Raw genomic sequence first — 14999 nt, forward strand, 5'->3', positions numbered from 1 at the left:
GTTTCTTTATGGGGAAGCTCCAGAATTTCTCAGAAGTTCTTCAGAAAGAGTGTTCATGTATGTGTGTCTGTGTTTATTTATACATATATAATGTTGCCTGTCTATTAATTGTGTATTAATTATTTTGATTACTTAAGAATTCCCCATTAACACTTGATTGATGTTCAGTAGGTTCTCATCCCAAGATCAAGCCCAGTATTATTAAAATTACTGTTCTCTTTGGAACCCTAATATGCACAGTTGCAACACTCACACTTAGGAAAACACTTTGCTAACTGAGTTAACAAAACTATCACAAAAACAAAGTTACAACCCAGCAAGGTAGATAGAGATAACACAGAATGAGTGTCTGAGCATTTATATACTCACACCATCCCCTGAACAACCAGCAGTGTTAGTAGTTATCTTCCACTTCCTCTTCCTTATCACCATCACCAGTGGTCATCATCCTGGTCCTTCCAACAGTTACATCTTCCAAGGCACAAAGGCTGGGATACAACTTTTATAATGTGTTCTACTGATACTGAATATGCATTAGGTATAGTGGGTATTTTCCTTTTTTGTATTTCCTGACCTTACTAATGTTGGGATGCTCTTCTCCCATAGATTACTAGTCAATTTACCTCAAGGTCATTAGCATATAGTTCATTGATTACCATGGCATTCTTGGGAACAGACATCTGCTTATTTTCCTAACTTAAAAATATCTAAAGCTGGTGTAAACTAGCATCTGTGGTTACCAGTCAGCAGTTTAGTCAGTACAGTCTATTTTGGGATAACTTATGATCTAGGGTTATTCCTGGTTAACTGCTTATCCCTGTTTAGCTAAGCTATTATTTTACAAGCCTCAGGCCTGTAGACTCATTGCTTTATTGCCTATGCCTGACCTAGTAAATACCTATATGCCACAATAACCATGTGGTAAATTAATTTAATATGCCCTTTTGATCACCTCATCTTCATGCTGCCCACTGATCTATCTCCTCTAGGACCTTTTCTAACAATCCAAATAGACATCATTTACAAACAAAAAACCAATCTGCTAGAGAAACGTTTCCTCCTCCTTCCCCTGCAGATTTACACCTTCCCAAAAGGATGCATCTGGGAGACAGTAACATATTTTCTTTTATGAACAATATTATGAATGTAATGTTGGATATCTTAGCACATGGCTGTTTCTACCAAACAGGAGTTGTATATCATTGAAAAATATGGATTCCCAATGGGAGCTGGCACATGCTTTGAGTCCTAGAAAAGCTTAAGGTAAGATTTTCTAGTCAACATCAATCTTCTGGATCCAGAAAAGTTACCTTACATCATTTTTAGAAGCTTTCCTGGCTGTTTCTGAGCCTGCTATAGTTGGACTGATGGTCATCTAACAAACTTGGCTTTGTAGGTATAAAAATGTTAATTGGGTCTATTTTTGTAGTACAAATATATCTGTAAAACATTCCTAAAATAGGTTTTTATAATAGTTGATTGAATATACAGAATACCAGATGGTGTGGTGCAGTGTAAAGATTTCAGTAGCACTCATACACAGTGCCCTATATAAGTCACTCATGGCTTTGTCATTCACGTGTAATGTGGCTAGCTCAAACTTAAGTGAATTAAATCTTTATACAAGACTACATCATGTGTCCTGTGTGTCTGTTTCAGGAAATATATAAGGTCCTTCTGTCACTTATTTTACCTAATACATTCCACTAGTAAAAATTAAAAGAAAACAAGGAGAAATATTTCTTTGTCTTTTGCCTCCTTCCAACATCTTTTCACTCTCTGCTCCTGCCTACTGCCTCTTTTCTTCTTCTTTCAGGTCCTTTCCATTGCTCTCCTTTCAGGTCCCTGTGTCTGTCTTTATGTCAGTTTCCTTTATTCTCTTTACACCTCTTACTGTAGGTATATCTGTAAATGTTTGGATCACATTCCTAGAAGGGTTCCCACCAGGGCAGAGTTGAAGGATAATATAGGAGAGCTTGCACAGTAAGCTGCTCTGCAAATCAAGGTCTTTGGTCTCCAGACTGTCATTCTCATATCTTTCAAGAGCACTAAAAATAAATACATAAATAAAGAACTTGAAGAAGAGCATTGGAAATGCAGCGAGAGTCCCAGATATAGCATGAGTTAAAAATTCAAGATGATGCAAGAACAGCAAAACCGCATGACAGCATGTAATAAAAATATTATGGCTGATTGCTAAAAGCACTCACATTAAGTTGTTTGACACAAAAGCAAAGCTGGTTAAGATGGGAAGATAACTTTGCCTTCTTCCCTTTTGAAGCAGACCACTGTAAACACGTTGTAATTAAAGCTGGACCAAAATAAGGGGAAAGATTTTGCAACTTTTTTCAAGTGTCAATTTCAACCAGATCTAACTGAAACATAATAGTAAATGCTTTGTACTGGCTGATTTTATAGCAAACATATTGGCTACATTTTATATATTGTAATTGTCTTGGAAGACTTCTGTCATTTTTAGCAAAATGTTTGCATTCCTTTTCATATGGCATTGTTGTCCCATTGTTCAAGTTCCAGCAGTAAAAACTAATAGTGGTGCAAGAAGATTCTCTTTTTCATTTTAGAATAGTCAACTACCTATCTTGTGTTCTCTTTTCAAGTTTGATGATTTTTGTGATTTTGATAATATCATTGTAAACATTCCACTTACCGCCATAGCACTCCTGGCATTAGGACACAGCATTGCAAGGGTCTTCCACTTTAGTGCCCCTTTTGTCAACCAGTCTGGTTCTTCCATGGTTCTCTTCTGGGTTACAAAGCCCTTCAGCCAGGTCACACTTAAAGTTCAGACCCCTTCTCAGGTAACAAAAAGTCCAATTAAACCACCAGACAAAACATCCAACCAACCCTGCTTCTGCTCCTCTTGGGCCTGACAGGTTTCCCACTACCTCCCAGGGATGCGAGCAGCTTCTCCCAGGAAACTCCCTTTTCTTGTAGGCCTGATCTGAGGCCTTCCCACAACAGCCTACGCTGCTCTGTGTGGTTCCTGTCCCAGCTTCCTCCTGGCTGTGTGCTCTTAAGCCTTTTTAGCATGAGGCCCAGGTGTTCACTATACTAACATCTGACCCATTTAGTTCTGCCTTCTCAGGCTGGATGCAGTTGATTATAGCATAAGTGGAGCTGTCTGAACAGGGTTGAGCTACCCCTAGGCCTCTTGACCCTTAAAAAGGCAGGCCATCCTGATACAATCATATTCTGTAACTGATATTTTAATGGCTATAGTTACTTTGTAATAGTCTGTTTTTTGTTCCTGTTATGTATCATAGAAATATAGGTCTGCAAAGGAACAACAAGTGTCACCTAGTTTATACCCCCCCACTGAGGCAGGACCAAGTATACTAGACCATTGTCAAACACAGCTACCTGGGAAGCCTATTCCAGTGCTTAACTATCCTTATGGTTAGAAAATATCTAGCCTAAATTTCCCTTGATGCACATTAAGCCAATTACTTCTTGTCCGACCTTTCGTGGACACAGAGAACAATTGATCACCATCCTCATAGTAGCCCTTAACATATTTGAAGACTGTTTATAAGATTCCCCCGTTATCCCCTCCCAGTTTTCTTTTCTCAAGACTAAATATGACTAGTTTTCCACCTTTTCTCACGGGTGAGGTTTTCTAAACTTTTTATCATTTTTGTTGCCCTCCTCTGGGCTCTCCAATTTGTCCACCTCTTTTTTAGGACATGGCTACACTTGCGAGTTAGAGCGCATTAAAGGAGCCCAGTGTGCTCTAACTCACGATGCATCCACACTGGCAATGCACATAGAGCGTTCTGACTCTGCGGCTAGAGCGCTCTTGGTACTCCACCTTGGCGAGTGGAATAACGTTTGATGTGCCCCTGCTGGAGCGCCGCAGTGCCAGTGTGGACACCCTGGTTGGTTAGTGCTCTCTGATCAGCCTCCAGAGGTGTCCCACAATGCCTGTTCTAGCCACTCTGATCATCACTTTGACTTGTACTGCCCTGCCCTTAGGTGACCAACTATCAAACCCACCCTTTAAATTCTCTGGGAATTTTGCAAATCCCCTTCCTGTTTGCTCAGCCAGGTGTGGAATATTTTTAGCAAATCTTTCCCGGTGACCACGCCTCCACGTGCCAGGCAATCCCCAGTATAGAGCAATGGCGAGGTGCTGGACCTCATCTGTGTTTGGGGGAGGAAGCTGTCCAGGCCCATCTGCACTCCAGCCGTAGGAACCTTTGGGCAGATATCAAGGGACATGATGGAAAGGGACCATGACCGGGATGCTCTGCAGTGCAGGGTTAAAGTGTAGGAGCTGCAGAATGCCTACAACAAAGCCCGCGAGGCAAACAGCCGCTCCGGTGCTGCCCCCACGACCTGCTGTTTCTACAAAGAACTGGACACGATACTTGAGGGAGACTCCACCTCCATAGAATCATTAAATATCAGGGTTGGAAGGGACCTCAGGAGGTCATCTAGTCCAACTCCCTGCTCAAAGCAGGACCAATCCCCAATTAAATCATCCCAGCCAGAGCTTTGTCAAGCCTGACCTGAAAAACTTCTAAGGAAGGAGATTCTACCACCTCCCTAGGTAACGCATTCCAGTGTTTCACCACCCTCCTAGTGAAAAAGGTTTTCCTAATATCCAACCTAAACCTCCCCCACTGCAACTTGAGACCATTACTCCCTGTCCTGTCCTCTTCTATCACTGAGGATAGTCTAGAACCATCCTCTTTGGAACCACCTCTCAAGTAGTTGAAAGCAGCTATCAAATCCCCCCTCATTCTTCTCTTCTGCAGACTAAACAATCCCGGTTCCCTCAGCCTCTCCTCATAAGTCATGTGCTCCAGACCCCTAATCATTTTTGTTGCCCTTTGCTGGACTCTCTCCAATTTATCTACATCCTTCTTGTAGTGTGGGGCCCAAAACTGGACACAGTACTCCAGATGAGGCCTCACCAATGTCGAATAGAGGGGAACGATCACGTCCCTTGATCTGCTGGCTATGCCCCTACTTATACATCGCAAAATGCCATTGGCCTTCTTGGCAACAAGGGCACACTGTTGACTCATATCCAGCTTCTTGTCCACTGTCACCCCTAGGTCCTTTTCTGCAGAACTTCTGCCTAGCCATTCGGTCCCTAGTCTGTAGCGGTGCATTGGGTTCTTCCGTCCTAAGTGCAGGACCCTGCACTTGTCCTTGTTGAATCTCATCAGATTTCTTTTGGCCCAATCCTCCAATCTGTCTAGGTCCCTCTGTATCCTATCCCTGCCCTCCAGCATATCTACCACTCCTCCTAGTTTAGTATCATCCGCAAACTTGCTGAGAGTGCAATCCACACCATCCTCCAGATCATTTATGAAGATTTTGAACAAAACCGGCCCCAGGACCGACCTTTGGGGCACTCCACTTGATACCGGCTGCCAACTAGACATGGAGCCATTGATCACTACCCGTTGAGCCCGACAATCTAGCCAACTTTCTACACATCTTACAGTGCATTCATCCAGCCCATACTTCTTTAACTTGCTGACAAGAATACTGTGGAAGACTGTGTCAAAAGCTTTGCTAAAGTCAAGAAACAATACATCCACTGCTTTCCCTTCATCCACAGAACCAGTAATCTCATCACAGAAGGCGATTAGATTAGTCAGGCATGATCTTCCCTTGGTGAATCCATGCTGACTGTTCCTGATCACTTTCCTCTCGTGTAAGTGCTTCAGGATTGATTCCTTGAGGACCTGCTCCATGATATTTCCAGGGACTGAGGTGAGGCTGACTGGCCTGTAGTTCCCAGGATCCTCCTTCTTCCCTTTTTTAAAGATTGGCACTACATTAGCCTTTTTCCAGTCATCCGGGACTTCCCCCATTCGCCACGAGTTTTCAAAGATAACGGCCAATGGCTCTGCAATCGCAGCCGCCAACTCCTTTAGCACTCTCGGATGCAATGCGTCCGGCCCCATGGACTTGTGCACATCCAGCTTTTCTAAATAGTCCCTAACCACCTCTTTCTCCACAGAGGGCTGGCCACCTACTCCTCATGCTGTGATGCCCAGCGCAATAGTCTGGGAGCTGACCTTGTTCGTGAAGACAGAGGCAAAAAAAGCATTGAGTACATTAGCTTTTTCCACATCCTCTGTCACTAGGTTGCCTCCCTCATTCAGTAAGGGGCCCACACTTTCCTTGGCTTTCTTCTTGTTGCCAACATACCTGAAGAAACCGTTCTTGTTACTCTTAACATCTCTTGCTGGCTGCAGCTCCAGGTGTGATTTGGCCCTCCTGATTTCATTCCTACATGCCCGAGCAATATTTTTGTACTCTTCCCTGGTCATTTGTCCAATCTTCCACTTCTTGTAAGCTTCTTTTTTATGTTTAAGATCCGCAAGGATTTCACCGTTAAGCTAAGCTGGTCGCCTGCCATATTTACTATTCTTTCGACACATCGGGATGGTTTGTCCCTGTAACCTCAATAGGGATTCCTTGAAACACAGCCAGCTCTCCTGGACTCCTTTCCCCTTCATGTTATTCCCCCAGGGGATCCTACCCATCAGTTCCCTGAGGGAGTCGAAGTCTGCTTTCCTGAAGTCCAGGGTCCATATTCTGCTGCTTACCTTTCTTCCCTGTGTCAGGATCTTGAACTCAACCAACTCATGGTCACTGCCTCCCAGATTCCCATCCACTTTTGCTTCCCCCACTAATTCTTCCCGGTTTGTGAGCAGCAGGTCAAGAAAAGCTCCCCTCCAGTTGGCTCCTCTAGCACTTGCACCAGGAAATTGTCCCCTACGCTTTCAAAAAACTTCCTGGATTGTCTATGCACCGCTGTAGTGCTCTCCCAGCAGATATCAGGAGGATTAAAGTCGCCCATGAGAACCAGGGCGTGTGATCTAGTAGCTTCTGCGAATTGCCGGAAGAAAGCCTCATCCACCTCATCCCCCTGGTCCAGTGGTCTATAGCAGACTCCCACCACTACATCACTCTTGTTGCTCACACTTCTAAACTTAATTCAGAGACACTCAGGTTTTTCTGCAGTTTCGTACCGGAGCTCTGAGCAGTCATACTGCTCCCTTACATACAGTGCTACTCCCCCACCTTTTCTGCCCTGTCTGTCCTTCCTGCACAGTTTATACCCATCCATGACAGTACTCCAGTCATGTGAGTTATCCCACCAAGTCTCTGTTATTCCAATCATGTCATAATTCTTTGACATCACCAAGACCTCCAGTTCTCCCTGCTTGTTTCCAAGGCTTTGTGCATTCGTATATAAGCACTTGAGATAACCTGCTGATCGCCCCTCATTCTCAGTATGAGGTAGGAGCCCTCCCCTCACAGACGTTCCTGCCTGTGCTTCCTCCCAGTATCCCGCTTTCCCACTTACCTCAGGGCTTTGGTCTCCTTCCCCTGGTGAACCTAGTTTAAAGCCCTCCTCACTAGGTTAGCCAGCCTGCTCACAAAGATGCTCTTCCCTCTCTTCGTTAGGTGGAGCCCGTCTCTGCCCAGCACTCCTCCTTCATGGAACACCATCCCATGGTCAAAGAATTCAAAGCCTTCTCTCCGACACCACCTGCGTAGCCATTCATTGACTTCCACGATTCCACTCCGAAGACCACCATGGACACTTCAGAGCACAGTCCAAGAAGGCAGGAAGAGGAGCAAAGCAGGAGCAAGGGTGCTGAGGGGGAGGAATACACCCCAGAATCCCTAAATGCATGCAGCCAGGAGCTGTTCTCAAGCCAGGAGGAAGGTAGCCAGTCATGGGGGCTGGTGCTTGGGGACAGAAACACCAGAGGAGGTTCCCAGTAAGCAGCTTTTATTTTGGGAATAAAATAAAAGAAAATTATTCTGTGTGGGCTCTTGGGGCAAGGAGTGTTAGGGCTGCATGCATGCCTAGATGCGGAATAGGGCATCGATGTGCTCTCACACATCGTGGTAATGTGCCTCAGTGATCTCTTCAAAGGTCTCATCCAGAACTTGGGCAATGCGCTTGCGCAGGTTTTGTGGGAGAACTGCTGTTGTCCTTGTCCCAGTCAGGCTAACATGTCCGCCCCACTGTACCGTGAGGGGCAGGGGGACCATTGCTGCACACAGGCAAGCTGCATATGGGCCAGGGCAGAAGCTGCATTGCAGTAGAAGACCCTCCCTTGCTTCCCAGGTCACCCTCAACAGCAAGATATCTTCCAGGATGAACTGCTGTGGAAAATGTGGGGACAGTGTTCAGTATAGGGACCGCCTAATGCTGTTGGCTCTCCCCAAGGCACAGAAACCCAGGAGACAGTACAGCCATGAAAGAATCAGTCCCCCTTGACACTGTGCTTACTCACCATTTTGGGGCTCCCAGGGGTTATGTGCTCTCCCTTTGGGACAGGCAAATTATGTGATTGCGTAGACTGTGCTTGCCCTCCTTAAGTATGGGGGAATCATTGCTCTCTTGCATGAGCAATGCTGCCTCTGTTAAGTGTTGCATTTTGCCTTTACAGATGCAACCTTGAGATCTCAACCGTCCGTGTTATCACCGACTGAGAGGCTGCAAAGAATCAGTAAGAGGCCACGTAGAAGCAAGAGGACATGCTGCATGAAGTCATGCAGCACTCCCTTAATGAAAATCAAAAAGTGCAGAAGTGGCAGGAGAGGGAAAGGAGCGCCGGCACCAAAGCCCAGAGCGGCTGATAAGCAACATGGATCACCAAGACGACTCTATCCAGGTGCTCATAGTCATACAGGCAGAGCACTACCGCGCCCTTCCCCCCTGCAGCCCTTGTCCCAAAACTCTTTCCCTTGTGCCCCCATGTCACCTCCAACCCACTTTCCTCAACATCTGGGTTCTTATTGCCACCAGCTGCCTCCAACACCTGTAGCTTCACCACCCAGCCCTGAAAACTACGACCCTCACCCACTGCACTCAACCCCTATCACCATGCAGTATAGCCATCCTGAAGTGCAGCACTCATTGCACAGCACTCCAACCAGGAAGGCTGAGTATGACAGGACATACGCAAACCTGTGATTGTACTGTTCCCCACTCCACCCCCTTGCCCTTTATGTTTCCTAAGCAGTTGTGTTTCTTTTCAATAAATCCATTTTCTTTTCATTACATGGATTTTTTTTGCTTTGAAAACATTCTTTATTATTGCATAATGTAAAAGATACCTTAGCCCAGGAAAGAAACAGGCACTGCAAGTCAGTGCATCATACGTAGAAAACACAGATTCCTGCTAACGTTGGGACCACTGCACTTTCCTCCCGTGCAGGGTACCAGACTTTACTGGTGGCTTTCAGCCTCAAATTGCTCCTTCAAGGCATCCCTAATCCTTGCAGCCTCGTGCTGGGCCCCTCTAATAGCCCTGCTCTCTGGCTGTTCAGATTCAGCCTCCAGGTGTTGAACCTCCGAGTTCCACGCCAGAGTAAATCTTTCACCCTTCCCTTCACAAATGTTATGGAGGGTACAGCACACAGATATAACCTCGGGGATGCTGTTATTGGCCAGGTCCAGCTTCCCATACAGAGAGCGCCAGTGGCCCTTTAAATGGCCAAAAGCACACTCCACAGTCGTTCTGCACCAGCTCAGCCTGTTGTTGAAGTGCTCCTTGCTGCTGTCAAGGCTCCCTGTGTAGGGTTTCATGAGCCACAGCATTAAAGGGTAAGCAGGGTCTCCAAGGATTACAATGGATCATTTCGATCATTTCGATTTCCCCTACGATGATCTTCTGGTCTAGGAAAAAAGTCCTGGCTTGCAGCTTCCTGAACAGGCCAGTGTTCCAAAAGATCGTGCATCATGCACCTTTCCAGGCCAGCCTGTGTTAATGTCAATGAAACGTCCACGGTGATCCACAAGTGCCTGGAGAACCATAGAGAAATAGCCCTTCCGATTAACGTACTCGGAGGCTAGGTGGGCTGGTGCCAGAAATGGAATATGCGTCCCATCTATCGCCCCTCCACAGTTAGGGAAACCCATTTGTGCAAAACCAGCCACAGTGTCATGCACGTTACCCAGAGTCACGGTTGTTCTGAGCAGGATGCGATTAATGGACCTGCAAACTTGGATCAACACGATTCCAACGGTCGACTTCCCCATTCCAAACTGGTTAGCAACTGATCGGTAGCTGTCTGGAGTTGTTAGCTTCCAGATTGCAGTAGTCACCTGCTTCTCTACTGTCAGGGCAGCTCTCAATCTCATGTCCTTGGGCTGCAAGGTGCGGGCAAGCTCCTTACCCAGTCCCATGAAAGTGGCTTTTCTCATCCGTAAGTTCCTCAACCACTGCTTGTCATCCCAGACTTGTATGATGATGTGATCCCACCACTCAGTGCTTGTTTCCTGAGCCCAAAAGCACTGTTCAACAGTGGTGAGCATGTCCGTGAATGCCACAAGCAATCTCGTGTCATATGCGTTACTCACGTCAATATCATCGTTGGAGTCCTCACTGTCACTTTGGATCTTAAGGAGTAAGTTGATTGCCAAATGTGTTGTGCTGGCGAGACTAATCAGCATATTCCTCAGCAGTTAGGGCTCCATTCCCGCAGATTGAAAGGGAAGACAGAGCGCACAGTACAAAAAAGTTTGAAAGATGACGCCAATTGTGGACAGAAGCAGAGGGTTTGCTGGGATGTGAACCAATGCATCACAGGGTGTTGGGACAGGGCCCAGAATGCCCAGCACATCTTGCCCCCTTCCCACAAGCCACAGCGCCAGAATAGGAAGAGGTGCTCTGTGGGATAGCTGCCCGCAATGCACCACTCCCAATGCCACTGCAAGTGCCACAAATATGGACATGCCAGTGTGCTTGCAGCTGTCAGTGTGGATAGATTGCAGCACTTTCCCTACTGCGCTCTACGAAGGCTGGTTTAACTCAAAGCGCTCTACATTTGCAAGCGTAGCCAGGCCTTTAGAGTGTGGCATCCGAAACTGAACACAGTATTCCACCCGAGTGTCAAGTAGAGTAGGACAATTACCTCCCATGTCTTACATACTACACTCCTTTTAATACACCCCAGAATTATAATAGCCTTTTTCACAACTGCATCACACTGTTGGCTCACATGTAACTTGCGATCTATAATAACCCCATGTTCTTTTCAGCTATACTACTGTCTTGCCAGTTATTCCCCATTTTGTATTTGTGAAGATTTTCCCTTCCTAAGTGTAGTATTTTGTGCTTGTAATTACTGAATTTCATCTTGTTCATTTCAGATCAATTCTTCAATTTGCCAAGGTCATTTTGCATTCTACCCTTGTCCTTGAAAGTGCTTGAAACCTCTCCCATCTTGGGGTCACCCACATATTTTAAAAGCATATTCTCTACTCCATTATCTAAGTTATTAATGAAAATGTTGAATAGTACCAGACCCAGGAGAGACCTCTGTGGGACCCTACTTAAATACACCCTCCGACAACAAACCATTGATAACTACTCTTTGAGTATTGTCTTTCAACCAGTGATCCATCCACTTTATAGTAATTTTCTGTAGACCACCATACAATAAATAAAATGTTAATATGATGTGGGATTTAATACAGAAGGATTTAGCCCATCTAAACAATTATGGAGACTGATCAGCATAATGGTAATGCTTAGCCAGGTCCAAGCAGGTTTAGAAAAGAGCTAGTTGCAGCATTGCCAACCTCAAGTATTCAAAAGTCACATGTCAGGCCGCAAAAATAAGGAGATGGTTTGTTATTTTTTTTTTTTAAATCTCATGAGTTTTAAGATAAACATTCTGGGTTAATTTTATGTGTCTTTTGTTTTGTGATCCTTTAAGATCTACTTGAGTCATGTTTCCAACCTTTTCTACAACCATGAGAGTTAGAAACTTACTTTAATCTTTTAAATGAAAGCTGAGATAACAACATGATTCCAGGAGCTGCAGATTTAAGACAAGCAACATGGGAGACATAATAGAATTGTGAAAATTGGCCACACCATTATCACTAAACGTGATCCTAGGTGAAGTCCGTTAAGAGTGGGACCTCCTTCTCCATTATTTATTGATTTAATCATTTGACTTAAATTCAAATTGACTTGCTCCCACCCAGTTGAGTTTACCAGAGCAGACAAAAAAAGGGAAATTTAAACTTGACAATTTAAATATAACTGACAATCTTTTCCCAATTTCTTCCCTGTAATCAATAAGTTTTATCCTTTGGAAGGCGATAGTTTAATAAATGGAAAAGATTGTGTACCTTGTACAAACTTCCATTGAGGTGATTAGTTTCAGTCCAGATGGCTTTGTGATGTGTTTCCTCTTGGCAGTGCTGGGTGTCAGCATGGATTCTTTTAAGATTATGCTTATTAATGCAAAGTCACTGGTTATGAAGACAGATATGATGGTAACTTTTATAAAGCCCCATGTTTACATGTGTAACTAAAACCTTAGAGACACAAAGTGGGTGAGGTAATATCTTTTATTGGAACAACCTCTGCTGATCACAGAGATAGGCTTTCAAGCTTTTTGAGCTAAAACCTTGTTGGATGACACTGTAAGGCTTGGGGTGACACAGGTGTCTGCAGCTAGCTAGAGGCAAAATTCAGCTTGAAGTGAGGGAGGATCAGGAAGATGGTATTTGCATACTGCCTCCAATGAAGGAAGTCTCCTACACCAAAAGTAGAATGGTTAAGTGTGACCATTTTGTACATGAATCTCACAGTGGGGTTAAAGTGGGACTAGTGATTTTGTGCAGATCACTGTGCTGCTCAGATGTGGTCTATCTGAGATTTAGGGTAGCACAAGCTGCTTGGTTTATTGTTCTGAGTGAAGTTAAGTGTCCTCATAGATGAGACTCCTCTGGTCTATCCCAAGTTCTTTGGCTTGCATGACAACCATGGGACTGTTGCAGTTGGTTTCTCAACTTCTGTAACTGACCATACTCTATATCTTATCTTTTGAGCTGGGATTGGTGGGTTTATACCACTGTCATAGCCACTGCTTTGTGGTCAGGTTGCACCTTTTCTGCTAGGGAAACCAGGAGTTGTTTAATGTTTCACCTTGGAGGTTAATGTTTGCCCTTAGTATAGTTGCAGATAGTTTGGATGGCGAATATTCTCTGGCCAGCAGATCACTCTATCATTGGCGTTGTAAAATATTATAATGATCTCTGTGCTTACCTGTTGAGATAGTGGCCAATGCCCTTTTCTTCAGCTTCATCTGCACAGATTGTTGTGATTTATAGATGTCCTGTGGTGAATGAAACAAGAAGGTTGACATCTAGGGTGCTAGTGAAAGACGACTTGTGTAAACCTGACTGATTGTGAAATCAAGATCTATTTATTTATTACATCTTATGCCATATTTGTGTAGGAGGTGAAGAAAGTGCTAGCAGGGAGCAACCGTGTGCAGGAAAATTCAGGAACTGCATCTGTAGCTGTTATATGTGCAGGGTGCAACATGGGGGAAGCTTCTTGAGCTTACACACACATGGATTGTATGACTTACACATGCAAGGGGCCAACATTTTGGCCCCTTGTAACAACCTAAGGTCAAGCGTCAAGAACATTATTGCTATAATTCTTGGTATGGTGTCCCTCACAGCCTGTATACTTTTGTGTGGAAATGTCTGTGGATGCAGTGACAGGACAACATGTGTGTAGTCATAGAACATCAGGGTTGGAAAGGACCTCAGGAGGTCATCTAGTCCAACCCCCTGCTCAAAGCAGGACCGATCCCCAACTAAATCAGGCTGCTGGAAGAAAGTCAGTGACACAGAAGCCTTTTCAGCCATCCTGTGGCTGTTCTTGGAGTGTGCTACCATGGTGTGCTGGTATCAAATGGGCATCTTGTCACATCTGATATGTGACATCCTCAACTACCCTTTGGAAACATTTTGTCCTTTGTCTGGAAAGGGTTTATATAGGATGGCAAGGTAAGGATGACAGTTCCTGCCATTTCTGTGCTTTCCACAAATAAAAATTAATATAATGTTATGTGTGACTGTGTAGATAAATTATTGTGAATAACTGTGTTTCAGTACAGATGTAACGGATGTCTAGCTGTCTATAACTCAGTCTCAGTGTCTATGTATTTCTCTCTCAGCTAGAGTGTAATTCCACCTCTCTGTTTACACTATTACAGTCTCAATTTTATGTCTGTTTTCTAAAAGCAATTGAATTAGAGCATTTGACATTTCCTTGTGCTAACGTACTCCCGTACAGAGAGAATCCTGGATCAGGGAGAAGAATAATATTTCTATGGGATACAAGAATGCAATGGGTGTAACAGAATGGTAAATGCTGTAAATAGCATCCTGTAAGGTAAACTGCAGTTCTGGCTATGGTAGTAGAACTACATGAGGTGTGAATGGGGGTGGTGATCATGATTAGTGGTGATTAGCTATACCGTTATTATCTCTTATTGCTCTATTGCCATAGGTCATCACCATTTGTTACAGACCATGTAGGAAGAAGAACTGACCTGAAGAAGAGCTCTGTGAGCTCAGCAGCAGCAGCCACTGCCAGTAGCACCAAGGGGCACAGAGAGCGGGTGCATTATTGGAACACGTTACCCTCGTCCTCACTCCCCTCCTCCCGTCTAATATTGTTTACCGCACTCGCTGCAAGTTGTTAGGTTGTAGACTGTTTGGGACAGGGACAGTGTCTGCTTCTGGGCTTGTGCAGTGTCTAGCAGAAAGACGACCCAATCCTGCAAGAGACCTCTGAGCATGCTGAAATAAGAATAATAATGATGAGCTTTTGTAAGTAGCTGAGAGCAGTGACACACCATAGCTGTGTTTATATTATGTGAAAAATCTAGATTTAGGGCACAAGTGTGATCAGAATAGGGCCTTTAATGCCTTAAAAGTTCACTTTGATTCTGGAATATCTAGATGGGGCTAGCTAGTGGGAACCAATTAATGTGATGAGGTGTACAGTATGCATAGAAAGAACTGCAGCCGTCAGACAGGGTAGGGAGCAGGGATGCTATGATCTGTTACGGCTTTAATTAACTATTGAATTATTTTGAAAATACTCTTAGTTGGATTAATTTCTTTTGGTTTCCTTCTCATGTTCCTGGAGCACAATAGAAAGCTGACTAAA

The 14999-nt window shown here is 44.5% G+C and overlaps 1 long non-coding RNA gene across 1 annotated transcript in view; it reads left to right on the forward strand.

Annotated features, from left to right (window-relative positions):
• LOC311520411 overlaps positions 1-9067 on the forward strand; it is a 30979-nt gene extending 21912 nt beyond the window's left edge. Inside the window, exons 2-3 of the long non-coding RNA XR_014711591.1 lie at positions 7456-7775; positions 8454-9067. This is a non-coding gene — a long non-coding RNA (uncharacterized lncRNA). The remainder of the gene's footprint in view (positions 1-7455; positions 7776-8453) is intronic.
• The last annotated feature ends 5932 nt before the right edge of the window (positions 9068-14999 follow it).

Source organism: Lepidochelys olivacea (assembly GCF_965140295.1).
Source record: "Lepidochelys olivacea isolate rLepOli2 genome assembly, chromosome: 5".
Taxonomy (NCBI): Eukaryota; Metazoa; Chordata; order Testudines; family Cheloniidae; genus Lepidochelys; species Lepidochelys olivacea.